The sequence below is a fragment of the Geotrypetes seraphini genome, chromosome 2 (assembly GCF_902459505.1).
Source record: "Geotrypetes seraphini chromosome 2, aGeoSer1.1, whole genome shotgun sequence".
Classification (NCBI taxonomy): domain Eukaryota; kingdom Metazoa; phylum Chordata; class Amphibia; order Gymnophiona; family Dermophiidae; genus Geotrypetes; species Geotrypetes seraphini.
In genome coordinates this window covers 25,893,623-25,911,941 of record NC_047085.1, presented here as the reverse complement: position 1 = coordinate 25,911,941, position 18,319 = coordinate 25,893,623, and the positions used below count along the sequence as shown (strand labels likewise).

Below are 18,319 nucleotides of genomic sequence, written 5' to 3'. Positions count from 1 at the left end.
AGATCCACCTTTTCTTAACTACCCTTTCATCCAGCATCTCTCCCTCCTTCCCCACCACCCCAATGTCCACCATCTCTCCCTTTCTTTTCCCAACTACCCTCCTATCTAGTATCTCTATCCCCCCTCCACACCATCCCTTGTGTCCAACTTCTCTCCTTTTCTGTTCCTTCCCTCCCTAAATCCCATTGTCCATCATCTCTCTCCTTCTCTTCTATTTTTAGACCCATTATTTCTTCCCCCCCCCAAAGTCTGGCATATGCACATCTCTTTGAACCCCCTTCCCTCCCTCTGTGTACTTCTACACAAGGGCCCCCCTCCCCTGAGGTCTGTCCCCCCCCTTAAAGGCCTGCACCTCCCCCCTGAAAGCCTGTCATAGAAACATAGAAAGATGACGGCAGATAAGGGCTATAGCCCATCAAGTCTGCCCACACTATTTACCCACCCTCTTTAGTCTACTGACCCCCTAAAGTATAATTGTAATTATACTGTCACTCTACTGACCCGCTCATTCAAGTCCTAGTGACTCTATCCCTTGGCATGACTTCGTAGGGATCCCACATAGGTATCCCATTTGTTCTTGAAGTCTGGGATGCTGCGTGCCTCGACCACCTGCACTGGAAGCTTGTTCCACTGCTCAATCACTCTCTCCATGAAGAAGTACTTCCTGGTGTCTCCACGAAACTTCCCTCCCCTGAGCTTGAGCGGATGTCCTCTTGTCTTCGAGGGTCCCTTGAGAAGAAAGATATCATCTTCCACCTCGACCCGTCCCGTGATGTACTTAAATGTCTCAATCATGTCTCCCCTCTCCCTACTCTCCCCTCTCCCTTGAAGGCCTGCCTGTCCTCCCTGAAGGCCTATGTCACCATCTGCTTCAGCCGAAGATCACGGTTACAGCTCTTTGCACTGCAGAACTCATGTCCAGGCCTCTGCTGTGGTCCCGCCCCTCCTCTGAGAGACTGCAGCAGAGGAAACAGCTCAAAGCACTGCAGTGCAAAGAGCTGTAACTGCGATCTTCGGCGGACGCTGTAAGGTAAACGGTTAGGGGAGGCCAGAGGGAATACGGAGGCCTTCCCGGGGGGGGGTGCGCAGTCTTTCGGTGGGGGGCAGTTCTTTGGGGAGGCCAGGAGGGAAGCCGGACGCAGCACTTCCCGACTGACCCTCCCTCCTCGCCCTCTAAAACAGGTGCGGCAGTGGCCAGCAAGAGCAGTGCTGCCGCTCCTGCTTTAGGGGGCGAGGGTCCGAATCGGGAAGCTGATTTTTTTAAAAATTTAAAAATCGATTCGAATTGATTCACCCAAAGTGAATCAGTGAACCGATTCGAATCGTGAATCGGGCAGCACTACTGGGGGAAATCATCACATATCTCACATTTTACTTGGTCTGGATGAAAATCACTCCTCTGTGAGTTCATGATTGGCCAGGGCTTTCAGTACTCTAGCTTGCCCTCCTCTAAAATCAGTTTTGTTTTGTTTTTTTGAACCAATAAAACACCCCCAAAAGAAAAAAAAAGTTAAACTAAGCATTATTTCAATAGCATTGAAAAAACATTACTTCCTTTTGTACGTGCTCACCCTTCCTGGGTTTGTCTTGTAGCCTTCACTCGGGTTTACTGTAGTGCCTTTTCTGTAGCAAGGACCCCTAAGTAGCAAAATCGTATACTGTATGTTTTATTTCACCTGAAAGGGTGCGTAGCAATTTTACCTGTTGCTTGAAAACAAGGAGAAATGCTACTTTTTTTACATGCTTTTTCTCTGACATAATAAAATCATAGCAGAACTCATATCCAGGCCTCCTGAATTTGGACAGGTCTAATTTTCAGGAATTATAAAAGAATATCTATTAAACACATTTACATCTATTGGACTGAAGAACCAAGTGAATCTGTTTTCTCCAAAGACAAATGGGGCAGTATTTACTATAGATTGGATTATCTGAGGACAACCAGGCCATATCATGCTCACATGTGAATGATGTCATCCACAGAGCCCTGTGCGGAAGGCACTGCTAAATGTAATGCTCCCACTCGGCTTGTGAGTGAAAGTCCAGCAGTCTTTTTTCATCAGCAGTGAGAGGAAGACATTAGTGCTGCGTGAGTTACTGATTTGAATTGATTCACTTTGGTGAAATCGATTCAAATCAATTCATTGTCTGAGAAAAATCAGGCTCACTGATTCAATGACCAGTGAGACCTGACATACCTCCGAAGCTTCCTAAAACATCAGCAGCAGCGACACTCTGAACAGGCTGCTTCACGGCCTTCCCCACCAAGGCCTTGGTGATGCAGCAAGAGGGAAGGCTGTGAAGCACCCTGTTCAGAGCGCTGCTGCTGCTTTAGGAGGCCTCGGAGGCTGTGGTGTAGTAAGGGTGAGTGGCGCAAGGGCCAGTGGTGCCCTCCCCCGTCCTCTTCCTCACCCCCCTGCTGCATGTGCAGCCCCTTCCCTTTTCTCATATCTTTAAACTTTGGCGTGAGCAGCATGCAGCCCACGTTGGTGTCAGCTCCCCTTTGAAGTCACTTCCTGGGCATGGGTCCCAGAAGTGATATCAGAAAGAGTGCCAAAAAGGTATGGGCGAAGGCAAGGGTACACATGGCTAGGAGAGGAGCAAGCGGGGGAGGTGTAGAGGAGAAGGGGTGCCTCCATGACCGTAGGAAGAACACGCCCGGGGTGGACTGCACCCCCCTTACTACACCACTGTTCAGAGTTATGTCAGGTTTCACGGTGGGAGGATTGGTGGGTTGCTGCTGCACAGAGGGATGGGTGGAAAAGGAGAAAAACTGCTTCTCAGGGGGATGGAAGGGGAGAAATGAGAGAGGAAGAACTGCTGGGGTAGAGGAAAGAAAGGGAGAGATGAAACAAAGAGGTAGAAAGGGGCGAGAGGGAGATATCCTGCATATAGTGGAGGGGAGGGAGACATTCATGGAGAAGAGAGAGAGAAATGTTGGATATATGGGGGAGGGCAGGGAGAGATGGAGCATGGGGAGAGAGAAAGAAATGTTGCACATGATCATGGAGAGGAGGAAAGGAGAGATGCTGCATGGAGGGGAACAGAGAGGTTTGACCCAGGGCACAAGGCAGAGAGAGAGAGAGATAGTAAACAATGGAAAAGAAACAAATGTTGGATATGACAATGGAAGGTAGAAAAAATAATTTTATTTTCTATTTTGTAATTACAATATGTCAGATTTGAAATGTGTATCCTGCCAGAACTGTTGTTAGACAGTGAGCATGAGCTAGGACCTAACAGAGAGAAAAAGTATTTTTTATTTTGTTTACAGTACACCACAGCGCCGGCATGGGGTTGGAGAGGACAAAGGGTGAGGTGACTGGAAAGGCTACAAAAATAAACCCCTCAGGACATTTTAAAAAATGTCCAATTGGGCAGGAAAAATTAATCAAATTGAAAAATCAATTCAATATGCTGAATTGAATCAAAATTTTTTTCCCTGAATTGGGCAGCACTAGAAGACATCCTTAGCAGCTCCTCGTGTTATTTACTTCACTTTTCCTAAGCATGTTTGGTGCTTTCCCTAACGGGATTTTTTGCATTTTTTTTCTTTTTGCCTTTGAGTATTTAAACTCCTCTTCCCATAAATTTTTAGTTACTTTTCCCCAACTTTAAGTTTCCTTATTTGTTTGCAACTCACTAGGTCCTTCGTAGACCTGCACATCATCTGGGTACTTTTCCTTTATTTTTTTTTCAGATGATTTCCCCTAAAAGAACAGAGAGGTCCAGAAAGGCTCATAAAAATAAACCTTTTAGAGCCAGTTCTGAACTGTTGACATCAACATCAGCATTTGCACCAGCATCAGGAACACCGGTCCCAATAGCTACGAGACCTACTGTATGTCCCACACTGGAAGAGATTGTGCATGTGATAAAGGCCAGCAGCGTGACGGATTTTAAGAGAAAATGGGATACTCACGTGGGATCTTTAAGGGAGTAAATTCAGGGGAGGGGATACTTGGAATGAGCAGACTTGGTGGGCTATAGCCCTTTTCTGCTGCTTGTTTCTATGTTTCTATTGATTGGGTCTCCACACCATCCACTGTGTACAGCCCTTGAGACTGGTCGATATCAGACCCAACAACAAGGAGGCATAGAGATCTGACATCATCCTTTTCAGCACTGAGGGGGTCTCAAAACTGTGTGTCGGGTGAAGGCCAAGAAGCAGAAACATTGGCCTTCTTCGACACACAGTGCTGGTAGTTCTGGGGTATTGAATCCATTGGTACCCAAGAAGCATTGGCACAAGAAAGAGTGCTCTTCCTCTATAGAAAAGATGCCTTTGCATAGGTCTCTATGTAGCTGGGATCTGGAACCCGATCCAACACCTACAAACCTGCAGGCTGTTTCTGAATCAACGTCCCAGTCTTTACTGATGAGGAAAGATGAAAATCTCCACCTACGAGTATTTCCTTCCCATCTTTTGTAAAGAAAATGGCAACTGCTCTCCCTACTCATTTAGAAATAGAGGACGAGACCAAGATTAGGATGTTCAAGATCCTGGGCTACAATTCACTTCCTAAAGAGGCTGTGACTGTCCCTCTTCACAAGATCTTGAAAGATGTTCAGGTGAAGAATTGGAGTTCCCACTGTCTGTTCCAGACCTTTCTAAGAAGATAGACACCATGTACAGGATTCAAAGCACTCCAAGATTTGATAGGCCGGAACTGGGCCAGAAGTTCCAGGGACTTTGCCTTGATGGCCCCAGGCAGAGATGAATTTATTTGGGTGGAAGATGTATAATAATAATAATTTTATTCTTATATACCGCCATACTGAAAAGGTTCTAGGCCACAGTTCTTCAACCGCCGGTCCGCGGACCGATGTCGGTCCACAAAAAAATCTTTCCGGTCCGCGAAGGATTCGGTCCCCGCTGCAACGAAAGACCGGCGTCAGCTGACTTGCAACTTTCTGTTGCAGTCGTTGTGCCATGACTCCTGCCTTCGCCGGGACTCCTGCCTTCCACCGCGTTTGCCTCCTGCCTTGTCTCCGCACCTCCAGACCAGCAGCGGCAGCTCTATATACTTTTAACTTCGGCACAGAGCTGCCCCTAAGCAGTAGTTTAGCGCGGTTTCATGAGGCAGCCTCGGGGCCTTTGCTAGGCCGGCCCACATCGCATCATCAAATTGGGCCGGCCTAGCAAAGGCCCCGAGGCTGCCTCATGAAACCGCGCTAAACTACTGCTTAGGGGCAGCTCTGTGCCGAAGTTAAAAGTACACAGAGCTGCCGCTGTTGGTCTGGACTCTTGGGCTGCTGAAGTAAGGCAAAGAGCAGCTTCCTGGAGGTCTCCCTTCCTCTCGCCTTTGCAGGTCCCCTTTTTTTTTTTCCTTCAAACGGCAACGGGCCCCAGCATCGACATCAATCAAGTTCCACTGTTCCTTGCAAGCGGTTCTGCTCAGCCAAAGCTTCCCCTCTGACATGAGCCACCCTCAGGGGAAAGAAAGTGACCCGCAAAGGTGAGGGGAAGGGGGACAGATGATGGAAGTTGGGGGGGGGGGAGAGAGAGAAGGGGCAGATGATGGAATGGAGGAGATGAGAGAGAGAAGGAGACAGATGATGGAAGTGAGAAGAAGGGAGAGAGAGCAGAAGGCAGATGGATGTCAGTTGAGAGGGGAGAGCAGATGCTGAATGGAAGTGGGGAAAGAACACATACTGGATGGAAGGAGGAGATAAATAAAGGGGGAAGAAAATAGTAAGATAATGGAGGGGTGAGGGAAAGGGGTGACAAGCTGTGGGTAGACACAGTGAAAAGAGGGAACGGGACTAAATAGTAAGAAATAATTTAATTTAGATCGAGGCAGAAAATAGAGAAGGAAGACCAGAGAAGAAAAGGGAAGAGAGAGCAGAGAATGATGTCAGATCTGAGTGGAGGAAATGAGAAGAGAGAGATGCTAAAAACCACAGGGGGGAGGGAAGGACAGAGATGCCAGACCATGAGGGGAACAGAAGGAAGATGATGGATACCTGACCAAATTGGGAGGGGGGGCAGGAGGAGAGATGGCAGGGAAAGACAGACAGTGAATGGAAGGGGCAGATGCTGGACTGAAGAGACAGAGAAGGTTATCATGCCGCTGTACTAGGCCATGGTACGCCCTCACCTGGAGAACTGCGTCCAACACTGGTCACCGTACATGAAGAAGGACATGGTACTACTCGAAAGGGTCCAGAGAAGAGCGACTAAAATGGTTAAGGGGCTGGAGAAGTTGCCGTACAGCGAAAGATTAGAGAAACTGGGCCTCTTCTCCCTTGAGCAGAGGAGATTGAGAGGGGACATGATAGAAGCATTTAAGGTACTGAAGGGAATAGACTTAGTAGCTAAGGACAGGTTGTTCACCCTCTGCAAGGCAGGGAAAACGAGAGGACACTCTCTAAAGTTGAAAGGGGATAGATTCCGTACAAACGTAAGGAAGTTCTGTGGTAGAAAGCTGGAACGCTCTTCCAGAGGCTGTTATAGGGGAAAACACCCTCCAAGGATTCAAGACAAAGTTAGACAAGTTCCTGCTGAACAAGAACGTGCGCTGGTAGGGCTAGTCTCCGTTAGGGTGCTGGTCTTAGACCAGAGGGCCGCCGCATGAGCGGACTGCTGGTCATGATGGACCTCTGACCTCTGACCTCTGACCCAGCAGTGGCAATTCTTATGTTCTTAGGGCAGACACTGGCTGGAAGAGAGTAAAAAGGCAATGAAAGCAGAAACCAGAGATGACAAAAGGTAGAAAAAAATAATTTTATTTCTATCTTGTGATTCAAATATATCAGATTTGAAATATGTATCTTGCTAGACATAACTGGGGAGTGCAAAGCCCAGGCAGTGCTTCTTTAGCTTCCAGCTAGCTTAGGGCTCTCTCTGACCAGGGGGCAGTTGCCCTAGTTCCACTCCCCTAACACCATTCCTGTCATGTGTGACTGTGGTATTCTGTTACATGATATTTGTGTAGCATTCTGTAATAATTTGGCTTATTCAGTTTTCTTGATAGTAGAGGGGAGGGGAGGGGAGACAGGGGTTTTGTTGATCTTTGCCCTGTATTATTTGTATTTATAAAAGACAATTGTATAGAATATTGTTTCTTTTTATACTTTAATAAAATATGTTCAATATAAAATCATAACTATTTGAGGCTTGTGCGGATGGGATCAGATGGTTTGTGGGACCGACCTCGCGGGGACGGGGTTTTTTAAAAAAAATTTCAGTCTTAGTAGTTTGCCGGTCCACGAAATAATTATTTTATTTCCGCCGGTCCATAGGTGTAAAAAGGTTGAAGAACACTGTTCTAGGCAGTTCACAAGTAAAATTGATACATACAATGCAGATAAAATACAAGTTAAATGAAAAAGAACTTATTAAAACAGATACCAACCTATCAAATAGTTGTGTCTTTAGCAGTTTCTAAAATCAGCATAAGAAGGAACCTCTAACATAATTTTTCCAAGCCATACATTCAATTTAGCAGCCTGAAATGAGAGGGTTCTCTCAAGGAACTTCTTATAACAATAGACTTAAATGTTTATTTCTCATATACAATCTTACCAGCTCTGATTGTAAACTCTGTTGAAATGGGACTGTCTTTTAAATGGTTAATGTAATGTTCAGTGTTATGTGCATCTGGTAGCCCTAAGTAGTAGTACATGAGCCTCTACTTGTGGTTCTTGGTATGTAGTAGAGAATGACACGGTGACAAAATTCATCACCGTTCCCGTCCCCACGGATAACCTCGAGAAATAAACCCATGTCATTTTCTAGTGTCTATTTCAACCTCAGTCCTTCTACACCAGCATTCTTCAAGCTTGCGGGTCAGTGGTTGTGGCCATTCATACTCTGATTCTTATGTGAGCCAAGGATAATGAAGCCATTGTGATATCACTGATGTGATTGGCTCTTAGGCACTGGTGGAATGAGGCATTATGACATCACAATATCTGCTCTGGATACCAGAGACTGTCATTCTGTAGTGTCTATCTCAACTTCAATTCTTCTACACCAGCATTCTTCAAAGCAAAGCTTGTGGGTCAGTGGTTGTGGCCAATTATACTCTGATTCTTCCCTCTCTCTTTAAAGAATGACATGAAGATGGTTTCCTGCAGTTATCCGCAGGGACGGGAACGGTGATGAATTTTGTCACTGTGTCATTCTCTAGTATGTAGTACGAATGATTTGGTGGACTCTCCCACCAGAGCAAGCCGAATCTCTTTGGCTAGAAAGCTAGATCTAGAAAGCTTAATCTAATCTGATAACTTTTAACCCACTTCATCCATATAAAGAACCAAAGTGGCTTACATTACATTAGAGATTTCTATTCCACCATTACCTTGTGGTTCAAGGCGGATTACAAAAGAGTTATAGAAGGGTTACAAAAGAAGATCATTGGTCATTTCTAGTGAAGATAGAGTAGATCAGATAGTATCGGTGAGTCGGGAAGAAGAAAGGTATTCATGGTGTTAAGACTTTTTCAGGGATTTTTTTTTTTGAAGAGTATGGTCTTTATTTCTTTTTTGAACATCTTGTAGTCTGGGGTTGTTATCAGTAGATTGGAGATATGGTTATCTAGTTTTGCTGCTTGAGTGGCCGTCGTATAGTTTTTTCCGTTTAACTTACAATTTTAAAATCATATTAATGCAAATTACTACATAAAAATTTAATGCAGCGTATCAGCACAGATTTACATCGAAGTTTTCTAACTTATAAATTTATCAAATAAATAACCCCCTCTTTTACAAAGTCGTACTAGCACCTTCCATGGCAAAACTCCGAAGCCTTTTAGATCCCTATGGGTTTGGGGGCAGTTACCGCAGTGATAATGCAGCTTTGTAAAAAGTGTGGGGGGGGAGGGGGGAAGTAAGTTCTTAAATCTTTTCAAAACAGCATATAAGATTGATTTTTCAGCATAGATAAGGGCATTTTCCAGAAGATATCTAAATCCAAGTTTGAACATTTTGTAGAGGGAAAAGAATTTATAGTAGTCTGGTCATACAGACCTCCAGGCAAATCAGTGGGCATCTTAAGGGGCACTGAAGTGAATTCCATATAAAATGTCCCAGATACACATCTCACCATAACCCCCTTATGGCATATGCTGAGTCCTCCAAAATCCACCCAAATACTAGACCCAATTGTACACCATACCAATAGCCCTTATGCTGGTAGGTGTCATCTATATGTAGCTACAGTGGGATTTGGATGGGGTTTGAAAGACTCACATATTCCACCATAAGTTAGAGTAGGATGTGTGCCCGAGTCCCCATTTCTATGGTTCACTACACTGCCCCTTAGGTTACTCCAGGAATGTGCATGCTGCTGTACTAGGACTGGTCATAGCATTTGAAGCTGTCATACTGTTTCATTCACATTTTTGGAGGGATTGGAGGAAGTCAGTGACTGAGGGAATGCGAGGGTCATGTTTATGTAACCAGGGTTTAAAAATGTATGAATACTGGGGTGAGGTGTGAGAAATGAAAATACAGTGGTGCCTCACACAACGAACTTAATTGGTTCCAGGAGCAAGTTTGTTGTGTGAAACGTTCGTTATGTGAAACGCGTTTTCCCATAGGAATACATGTAAAAAAAAATAATTCGTTCTGCAGCATAAAATATGCTAAGATGACATAAAAAAGATAAATTTTTTGTTATTATTTTTATTTAGATACATCTAAAAACATACATCTCCCTGTCCTTTTACTTCCACTATCTTCCTATCCCATCTCTATTCCCTTTTGTCCCTCTCCCCATGATCAATCATCTCACCACCTCTCTCTGCCCTCACCCTCAGGGTTCAAGATTGCTTCCACTCTTTTTCCTGTTGTTCTCTCTGCCTGTCACCCTATGATTTAGCATCCCTTCTGCCCTTGTCCAATATTTCCCCTTCTCTCCCTCCCTCTCATCCCCTGCTCCAACATGTGCTTTCAGCGGCCTTCTCCCCCCTTAAGCGTCTTTTCTTCTCCACTCCACCTTTCCTCCCTCCCTGCCTCCACCTTTGTGGCGCTTTTGCACCCGACCGACAACAGAACAGGCCCGGTCGGACAAATCTCCCTGTCCTGTAGCCGCGAATCTAAATTACCTTCTTACAGCAGCTGGATTATTGAAGCTGCTGTAAGAGGTAATTTAGATTCGCGGCTACAGGGCAGGGAGGTTTGTCGGCCGGGCCTGTTGTCGGTCGATCGGGGGACCTGACCAGCTGTGCACATTCTTCGGGGCGGACCGCCCCCTCCCCCCTCTTTCGTTCGCCATTGCCTTCTTCCTACCTGCCCTGCCGCAGCCGCACACAGCCGAACGGAAGTCTTCCTGATGTCAGCGCTGACGTCGGAGGAAGGGAGGGCTTTGCTTAAGCCCTCCCTCCGACGTCAGCGCTGACATCGGGAAGATTTCCGTTCGGCTGTGTGCTGCGACAGGGCAGGTAAGGAGAAGGAGACTACCCTCGCGGCTCGACCAACCCCGCTGCGATCCAACCCCGCAGGAACCCCGGACTTCGTTGTGTGAAACGAAGTCCGTTGTACGAATCAAGACATAAAGTTCATTGTGCGCAGCGTTCGCTGTACGAGGCGTTCGCTGTGCGAGGCACCACTGTACTGATATATTTCTAATGGTGTTAATTATTGCAAGATGTCATAAAAAGGTGTTAACATGTAATTTAGGTAACATAAGTAGATGTGCTGCATGTAAATGTTAAGTGTGGTAAAATAGAGTGAACAAATTACAGAAGATATTAACAACAGAGGCAATAACTCAAATTCCAGTAGAGGGAATTTGATTAGCAGTGAGGCCCAGATTCTCAAAACTGTAACGCCATTGCTAAACTGTTTTCCGATGGTTTAACCTGCATGCATTTTAGCGACAGATTATCTCTGTCTGTAGCGACATTTCTAGTAGTCTCCAAAACTGACATGCAAATGGGCTCTTCAACATTGAAATGAGCCCTCCAGGCGATTCTTAAAAATTGCCGAGCTATTTTTTAAAAGTGGCATTGGCTTTTGGTAACAAAAATAATTGACATGGTCCAGGCATGGCAGCTTTAGAGACTGCTAGAAAAGCCATATTGTGATGCAGCAGGAGAGATGCTGATTCTCTCCTGCTGCATCACAACACCCCTCCCTTGCAGCGGCGGCGGCAACCCTCCTTGCAGCAGGAGAGAATCGGCATCTCTCCTGCTGTAAACAACCTTCCCCCCTGCAGCGGCAGCGACACCCCCCCTTGCTGCCATACAACACCCCCTGCCTCTGATGCCCCCTCCCTTACCTCCATGTAGATCTCTGACCGAAGGGATGCAGATTCCCTCCACCCAGCTGACCCACCACTTCAAATGGGCCTTCCCCTCCCCGGTGCATCCCATAGGAGAGGCCTTATACACCCTGGGCCAATCAGAGCCTCAGGCCCCTCCTCGAATGCACCGGGAAGGGACATAAGGCTCCGATTGGCCTGGACGCCTAAGGCCCCTCCTATGTAAATATGGTCAGAGGTCTGGAGAAATTGGGGAATGGGAGAAGCAATTAGGGGTAGAGAGACAAGAAGTAGGTATGATGGAATCTGATAGGGTATGAACTGTCTTTGCTCCAGCCATGAGCAGACAGGCAGGAGGGGCCAGGAAAAGTTTGTACTTACTATATACAGCAATCAATTAATGTAACAGAGCAAGTGTGCCTACCTTGCCATTTTTGTGAAGATTGGGCATCCTTTCTAGCCAGAAAGTTACTTTATCAAAACCTTTGTGGAGTTCTTTGCAGACTTGGGCAGTGTTTCTCATAGTTCGAATCCAGTTTATTCATGTTTGTGCTATAGCTGGCATGGTGTAGGGACTGCAGAATTATGAGAAAGATAGAACAGGCATACACTTGCCTGATGGTTGCCCTGGTAACCAGAGTAAACATTCTGGTTGCTTCTGTTGCATGACATTGGCAGTTGGGACTGGTCTCTAAAAGAAAGTAGATGATGTTGAGTGAGTGATTATGAAAGAGTTGTTTTGGGTTAATTTGAGATAGAAAAGGGTTAGATTTAAGAAGTTTTAGGAGACTGATTAGAGAAAATTGAATGTGGTTAAAGGGAACATGTTTTTCCTTTAAGGACCTGAGAAGGATTATCTGAGTAAGTATGGGATTGTAGACTACAGTGGAAGCTGGGATCTGTAATTTTAAAATATTCTACTGAACTTATTTTGGTAAGTTGTTTTTTTTTTTCAGAGAAGTTAGAAAGGAAAATTAGATAATAAAAAGGCATGAGGTTTCCATAGAGTTTAAAAGTGAATTGACAAATTATTCTGAAAAGATTTCTAAAAAAAAAAAAATTGTCTCCCTTTTTATTAAGGTTGTCTAGTTCAGCGAGTAGTTAGTTGAGCTGAAACACTAGATGAGTGATAAAATCTTTTAACAGTGTGAGCTTTGAGAAGGGCTAAGGCAGTGGTCTCAAACTCACGGCCTGGGGGGGGCCATATGCAGCCCGTCAGGTACTATTTTGAGGCCCTTGGTATTTCTATAATAATCACAAAAGTAAAATAAAACTGTTTCTTGATCATATGTCTCTTTAGCTATAAATGACAATATTATTATTATTATTATTATTAAGACTTAGCCAAAAGGAAAGATTTATAAACTATAAAAAGAGTCATTTCTTTGATAAGACATTAACTATTTTTTTCTGAGGCCCTCCAAATTCCTACAAATCCAAAATGTGGCCCTGCAAAGGGTTGGAGTTTGAGACCACTGGGCTAATCTAAGCTATGCTGAGTGGAAACATTCTATGTATGAGAGAGATTGTCTGCAATAATAGAATGCGGTTGCAAGAATGGGGAAAGGCACAAGATAGGGCAACTTTTTAATTAAAATTTTATTTTCTGGGGGAAAATGGTTAATGGCACCAAGGTTCTTGCTGAAGGAGGTAACTGAGCTCACACAACACTAAACCCCCTTATACAAAAGCGTAATGTGGTTTTTAGCGCCATCCATGTTGGTAACAGCTCCAACGCTCATAGAATTCCTGTGAGCGTAGGAGCTGTTACCACTGTGGCTGGTGCTAGAAATCGTGCTTTGCTTTTGTAAGGGGGAGGGGGGAGATGAGAGAAAGGGTTTTATTCCTTTTATGTTATTTAAGATAGTAGGTGGAAACAATTGCTGATACATACATGGAGGAGAAATTGTTCCTGGAGTTTGGTCCTGGTCCAGTATTCCCATCCTTGGATTTCAGCAGGTGAAGCACTGCAGAGTGGGCCTGCAGAAAGAAGAGAAAAGATTTTCTGGTGTGGGGTTTTTTTTTTTTTTTTACTATTCATTATTTTAGTGTTCACACTTACATTTCTATTTTTAAATTAAATGTTTGAAGGACAACATTTTTAAGAAAAGACTCTGCACTCAATTTTTCCAAAAGAAGCTATACTTACCAGTGTTGAAGTTGAAGTACGGTAATTCCTTTGGTTTGCACCTGGTTTACCTGAAAGGAGAAAAAAAACAGGGTAAAGCAATTTATTCTTGTTTTAATAACACAACACTCATTGATTAATGAAGACCGATTTCAAGAAAGCCTGGGATAGTCCTCTCTTAGAGAGAGGAAAAGATAATGGTTACTTCAGATGGGCAGACTGGATGGACCATTTGTTTCTATTTTACTTGTTACTATGGGCTCCTTTTACTAAGGTGTGCTAGTGGTTTTATCGCGCACTACAATGCCACACACGCTAGACGCTAACGCCTCCATATAGCTTGCATTAGTATTTTCTGTGTACCACAGGGTTTGCGCGCGCTAATCTTCAGTACGCGCTAAAAACGCTATTGCACCTTAGTAAAAGGAGCCCTATGTTACTAAAGTTCTATGACATCACAATGCAGGTGTGATGAGCCTTAGCCTATAGGAAGAGAAGATGCAAATGTTAAGAGCCTTAGCCAATGGGGAGAGGAGGAGATAGTGGATGCTGCAGATGGAAAGACTGGATGGGCCATTTGGCCTTTATCAGCCATCATGTATCTACCATGTTTCCCCAAAAAGATCTACCCCCAAAATAAGCTAGATGAAGTGCTGGATTCGCTGGCAGCAGCACTTCCCCCCCACCCGCCGCACACCCTCCCCCCTGACCCTTCCAGCTGAACCCCGCTGCAAGGCCAACATATATTACCTTCTTCCAAACGGCAGCGTCAGCAGCAATATTCGCAACTTTCTCCCGCTGGGGCATTCCTCTGCCACATCACTGATGTCATCAGCAACGCAGCATATGGAATGCCCCAGCGGGAGAAAGCCGCACAGATTGTTGCCGACTCTGCCTTTTGGAAGAAGGTAATATGTTGGTCTTGCGGCAGGATTTGGCTGGGAGGGAGAGCTGGCAGTGATTATAACTTGATTGCTGTGATAATCGAGACCCCAGTCATAGGTTTTTAATATGAAACTTTAGTTGTAGTACATGTTGTAGCTATGACCCCATGTCCCCAGTGCAGAAGGGATTGTTTAATTCTTCATTAGTTGGATGGGTGTATTTTTTTTTCAACGCTTTGGTGTATAAAGCTCAGAGGCTATATTTTAAAATAACTTAAGTTTTTATCTGCTTGACTACAGATTACAGGGGGTATAGAAAGATGCTGGGGGGGCGGGGAATACAAATATGTGCAGGGCTTTGTATTGTACTTGGGTTTGTGATTGGGCATTGTTTCCCAAAAAATACTTAGTGCGTTTTTTGGGCCAAAAAATAATGACAGTGTCTTATTTTCAGGGAAATACGGTATGTTTCTAAGGGGAGGGAGGGGAAATACTTATTTGATAAGTTCACTTGTTTGAATTGAACTTTTTGATGATATTTTGAGTTGGTTGAGCTGTAAAGAAAAGTATTTACTGTTAAGTTATACTTGAGAATCTACAATTGCTAGAAAAGGGGAGTTTTAAAAGTATTAGCACTTTATTACATCTTAATGAATTTTAAAAATGTTTTTAAAAGGATTTTAGTCTGATTTTAATCGGCGAAAGGCACTTTAAATTAATACCAGTATTTTTTAATGTTACATGCACTTTAATAAATAATATGTAAAGCTTTTAATAGTTCAAAGCTGGATTTTTGAGCAATACATGTTCATTGTTTTATTGAAAATTTGGTGTGAGTCTCTTACTACCAGGTATCTGCTGGGGCCTACACTCTTCCGGAACAGTGGCGTACCAAGGGGGGGCGGAGGGGCGGTCCACCCCGGGTGCCAAGCCCTGAGGGGGTGCTCCCGGTCTGGTCCAGTTCCCCCCCCCTGCGCCGGGTGTCGCGTCTGGAAACAGCCTGCAGCAAGATCACGATGCCAGAGATCTTTGCCTGCTTCGACTGTTTCCTCCGCCACGGTCCTGCCCCCTCCTCTGACGTCAGAGGAGGGGCGGGACCGGGCGGAGGAAACAGCCGAAGCAAGCAAAGATCGCTGGCATCGCGCGATCTTGTTGCAGGCTGTTTCCCCAGGGCAGTAGCGTACCAAGGGGGGCGGGGGGGAGGTCCGTCCCAGGTGCCGCCTTAGGGGGGGGTGCACAGCTGGCCCGGTCCCTATCGCGCTCCTACCCTCCCAGCGAAAGCAGCATTGGCGCCATTACCGAAAAAGGTAATGGCGCCAGGCCTTGGAGCACCAAGGCAAACCGCTTCTCCACCCTCCCAGCCGAAACCCCGCTGACCATCCTATCTCTCCCCCCCCAAGTGAACCTTTCTGACCCTCCCAGCGAAAGCAGCAAACCTCCCTCCAGTAGCGTCGGCTTTATCCTCCCTCTGCCGCATCACTGATGACATCATCAGTAACGCGGCAGAGGGAGGAGAAAGCCGCGAAGGAGGTTTGCTGCTCTCGCTGGGAAGGTCGGAAAGGTTCACGGGGGGGGGAGATAGGAGGGTCAGCGGGGGTTCGGCTGGGAGGGGGGAGAAGCGGACTGCCTCGGTGCTCCATTACCTTCTTCGGGCAGCAGCAGCATTTACAATTCGCTGCTGTTGCCGGCTTCAGGCCTTGTTCTCTGCCGGGTCCTGCCTACTTCCTGTTTTCATGAAGACAGGACCCGACAGAGAGGAAGGCCTGAAGCGGGCAACAGCAGTGAATTGTGAATGCTGCTGCTGCCCGATGAAGTTCAGGACATCAGGACATCGGGGAAGGAGCAGGGAGAAATCGGCTGCTGGCTTGGGGGTGAGGGTAGGGAAAGAATCGTGGAAGTGGAGAAATTGGCCCGATGGCTTTGTGCGTGCTAGGGGGAGAGAGAAAGAAAGGAAAAAATAAAGAGGGGGGGGCAGGGAGAGAGAGAAAGAAAGGCAGAAATAAAGAGGGGTCAGGGGGAGAGAGAAAGAAAGGCAGAAAGAAAGAGGGGGACCAAGGGGAGAGAAAGAAAGGCAGAAATAAAGAGGGGGTCAAGGGGGAGAGAAAAAAAGGCAGAAAGAAAGAGGAGGGCCAGGGGGAGAGAGAAAGAAAGGCAGAAATAAAGAGGGGGGTCAAGGGGGAGAGAAAGAAAGGCAGAAAGAAAGAGGAGGGCCAGGGGGAGAGAGAAATAAAGAGGGAGGCCAGGGGAAGAGAGAAAGAAAGGCAGAAATAAAGAGGGGGGCCAGGGGGGAGAGAGAAAGAAAGGCAGAAATAAAGAGGGGGGCCAGGAGGAGAGAGAAAGAAAGGCAGAAATAAAGAGGGGAGCCAGGGGGAGAGAGAAAGAAGAAGGACCAGAAGAAGGACCAGAGACTCATGAAATCACCAGACAAAAAAGTAGGAAAAATGATTTTATTTTCAACTTAGTGATCATAATGTGTCCGTTTTGAAAATTTATATCTGCTGTCTATATTTTGCACTATGGCCCCCTTTTACTAAACCGCAATAGAGTTTTTAGCGCAGGGAGCCTATGAGCGTCGAGAGCAGCGTGGGGCATTCAGCGCAGCTCCCTACGCTAAAAACTGCTATCGCAGTTTAGTAAAAAGGGAGGGGGAATATTTGTCTATTTTTGTATAGTTGTTACTGAGGTGACATTGCATAAAGTCATCTGCCTTGACCTCTTTGAAAACCCGCGGAATATAAATGATAATTAACATTTTCTATGCGTACAGCGTGCTTTGTGTTTTTAAAATTTTATTGTTGGTAGATCATTTTGACTTGGCCACAAAGGTAAGGGGGAGGGAGTGAGGGGAGCTGCTGAAAGACATCTAGTAATCCTTGCAGGCTTGACTGCAGGGAATTATTTTTGTAAAATCATGTTTTGTTATGTGACTGGCATTATCTAGATTTTAATTTCTATGAATGAATAGAATGAAAATGATATAAAATTACTTGCTTGTTTTTATGTGCGTGCGCTGAAGGAAAGTGGAGAGAGAGTGGGCTGAGGATGCTGAAGGGAAATGGGGAAGAGAGTGGGGAGAAGACGCTGATTTATAAATTGACAATTGTACAGAATATTGTTTCTTTTTATACTTTAATATAAACAATTCAAGGCTTGTGTGGATGGAATCAGGTGGTTTGCGGGGATGGGGACCGAGCTTACAGGGATTAGTCCAATAAAATGGTATTTTTTTATTTCTCATTATTTGTTTTATTTTTATTTGTTAATTTATAAAGTGGTGATTGTTATGTATCAGTTTTTTCAAATTTACATCTATTGTCTTTATATTTTGCACTGTATTAGAGGACATGTGTTACTGTTTTTTGTGGTGTTGCATTGTATCCAGGGTCTGGTTTCTTGGCGGATCAGTTTAACTTTTGTCTACATATTTCTATTTTTAGTTTGTGATTATTCCATTTTGGGCGAGGGTGTATCTCTGTTCTGTGTGTATGAAAAAGACATAGTTTTCAGTTGGCATTGACTACAGGACCAATTGACTGTGCGGGATCTGGCTTGTTTAGTTTTACAATGTATGTGTTGGTGTTCTAGTGCTCACTGCAGTGTTTAAGATGCAGCCTTTTCCTAGGTACACTCTTGTGGTGCGATATGTAGATTGGTACTAAAAATCATATTTTTCATATAGATGGGGGGGGGGGTGTCAAAAAATGATGGGCCCCGGGTGCCACATACCCTAGGTACGCCACTGTTCCGGAAGACGTCTGTAGTGCATTTGGGTGAACATGTGCTCTGTCCTGGGGAGATTTTCTTGCTTTAAAGGAAGGATATAGTTGTATGTTTAGATTGTAAGCACATTTGAGCAGGTCTATCTTCTTCGTGACTGTATAGCGCTGCATATGTCTGGTGGCGCTATAGAAATAATTAGTAGTAGGAGTAGTAGTAGGAGTAGTAGTAGTAGTGTCTTCCTTTAAAGAAACAACAAACATCAACTTCCAGTCTTACACTTGTTTATGTTCATATATTTCTTGATGATCCTCAGAGGGCACCGAAGCCCATTTGGTTACTGTGAAACATATTACAATCACCCGATCGTTATAGGATTGA

The 18,319-nt window shown here is 45.1% G+C and overlaps 1 protein-coding gene across 1 annotated transcript in view; it reads right to left on the bottom strand.

The window, feature by feature from the left end:
- Window positions 1-18,319, bottom strand: part of FAM135B (family with sequence similarity 135 member B) — a 412,048-nt gene that overhangs the window by 386,957 nt on the left and 6,772 nt on the right. Inside the window, exons 2-3 of the mRNA XM_033934533.1 lie at window positions 13,359-13,408; window positions 13,104-13,189 (exon numbers count right to left, since the gene is read on the bottom strand). The gene's annotated coding sequence lies outside the window, so the exon portion shown is untranslated. The remainder of the gene's footprint in view (window positions 1-13,103; window positions 13,190-13,358; window positions 13,409-18,319) is intronic.